Source organism: Durio zibethinus, unplaced genomic scaffold, assembly GCF_047325235.1.
Source record: "Durio zibethinus cultivar Kanyao isolate XHJ-2024 unplaced genomic scaffold, ASM4732523v1 HiC_scaffold_2, whole genome shotgun sequence".
In the NCBI taxonomy this organism is placed as follows: Eukaryota; Viridiplantae; Streptophyta; class Magnoliopsida; order Malvales; family Malvaceae; genus Durio; species Durio zibethinus.
Window position 1 is genome coordinate 1,360,651 of NW_028323043.1, and position 2,500 is coordinate 1,363,150.

Consider the following 2,500-nt stretch of genomic DNA (forward strand, 5'->3'; position numbering starts at 1 on the left):
GGCAGCTTGCCTCGAGCACCATCGGCACACGCTCGACCCTGGTGCGGTCGGTTGCCCCGAGCACCATCGGCACACGTTGGGCCCTGGTGCGGCAGGTTGCCTCGACCACCATCGGCACACGCTGGGCCCTGGTGCGGGCGCTTGCCTCGACCACCATCGGCACACGCTCCGCCCTGGTGCGGTCGGTTGCCTCGAGCACCATCGGCACACGCTGGGACCTGGTGCGGCAGGTTGCCTCGACCACCATCGGCACACGCTGGGCCCGGGTGCGGGCGGTTGCCTCGACCACCATCGGCACACACTGGGCCCTGGTGCGGGCGGTTGCCTCGACCACCATCGGCACACGCTGGGCCCTGGTGCGGGCGCTTGCCTCGACCACCATCGGCACACGCTGGGCCCTGGTGCGGCAGGTTGCCTCGAGCACCATCGGCACACGCTGGGCCCTGGTGCGGCAGGTTGCCTCGACCACCATCGGCACACGCTGGGCCCTGGTGCGGGCGCTTGCCTCGAGCACCATCGGCACACGCTCGGCCCTGGTGCGGTCGGTTGCCTCGAGCACCATCGGCACACGCTGGGCCCTGGTGCGGCAGGTTGCCTCGACCACCATCGGCACACGCTGGGCCCTGGTGAGGGCGCTTGCCTCGACCACCATCGGCACACGCTCGGCCCTGGTGCGGTCGGTTGCCTCGAGCACCATCGGCACACGCTGGGCCCTGGTGCGGGCGCTTGCCTCGAGCACCATCGGCACACGCTCGGCCCTGGTGCGGTCGGTTGCCTCGAGCACCATCGGCACACGCTGGGCCCTGGTGCGGCAGGTTGCCTCGACCACCATCGGCACACGCTGGGCCCTGGTGCGGGCGCTTGCCTCGACCACCATCGGCACACGCTCGGCCCTGGTGCGGCAGGTTGCCTCGAGCACCATCGGCACACGCTGGGCCCTGGTGCGGGCGGTTGCCTCGACCACCATCGGCACACGCTGGGCCCTGGTGCGGGCGCTTGCCTCGACCACCATCGGCACACGCTGGGCCCTGGTGCGGCAGGTTGCCTCGAGCACCATCGGCACACGCTGGGCCCTGGTGCGGTCGGTTGCCTCGAGCACCATCGGCACACGCTGGGCGCTGGTGCGGGCGCTTGCCTCGACCACCATCGGCACACGCTGGGCCCTGGTGCGGCAGGTTGCCTCGATCACCATCGGCACACGCTGGGCCCTGGTGCGACAGGTTGCCTCGAGCACCATCGGCACACTATCGGCCCTGGTGCGGGCGGTTGCCTCGACCACCATCGGCACACGCTGGGCCCTGGTGCGGGCGCTTGCCTCGGGCACCATCGGCACACGCTGGGCCCTGGTGCGGGCGGTTGCCTCGAGCACCATCGGCACACGCTGGGCCCTGGTGGGTTTAGGCACATCTTCAAATTTCTGCCGTGCCAATGCCATTTTTATGGCTTGTAAATTCATACAATGGTCCCCTAAGCCTTCACGTGAAGTTTCGTTGGAAGATGACTCGTTTTCTATTTTTCACGATTTTCGAAACTTTTTGCGGTTCGGGATTTTTTAAAATTTTTTTATAAGGATTTTTGGCCCCAAATTTTGTAGGCATGATCCTTCTATTTTTGTTGGCATGCACAAAAAAATTCAGCTAAAAACTCGAAGTAGAGAAGATTTTGTGACCGTTTGAAAAAAGTGTCCCCATTTCAGACACTTTAACGGCTACTGGTAGCAAACCTGTAAAATCTCAAATGCTCTTTAAGGGGGTGTGAATTCTCAGAGGTTTGATGAGGGATAGGGGGCCAACACAAGGCCAAGTACCAGCACCCATCGCACATCATGTGCGCACACCCCCCCGGCCCCCCTCCCAATCGCCGGAACCCCAATGCCGCCGGTCAGGTTCTCCGGCGGTACTCCGGCGATGCTCCGGCGATGCTCCGGCGATGCTGTCCCGAGTGAAAAAAATGCGGCACCAGCACATGCTGGAGCCAAGCATGGGCACCGTGGCTCAAAATCGAACTTCGGCCAAGGCCTCGACCATCAATGGCACATGATGACGCATGGTGATGGCACATGCATCGACCATCATCGGCATAGGCTGCCCTTCGGTACGGGCACTTGCCTCGACCGCCATCGGCACAAGCTGGGCCCTGGTGTGGGTTGTTGCCTCGATCACAATCGGCACATGCTGAGCCTTGGTGCGGGCGGTTGCCTCGAGCACCATCGGCAGACCCTGGGCCCTGGTGCGGCCGGTTGCCCCGATAACCATCGGCACACGCTGGGCCCTGGGGCGGGCGTTTGCCCCCAGCACCATCGGCACACGCTGGGCCCTGGTGCGGGCGCTTGCCCCGAACACCATCGGCACAAGCCGGCCCTTGGTGCGGGCTCCTGGCTCGACCACCATCGGCACACGCTGGGCCCTGGTGCGGGCGGTTGCCTCGAACACCATCGGCACACGCCGGCCCTTGGTGCGGCCGGTTGCCTCGACCACCATCGGCACACGCTCGGCCTTGG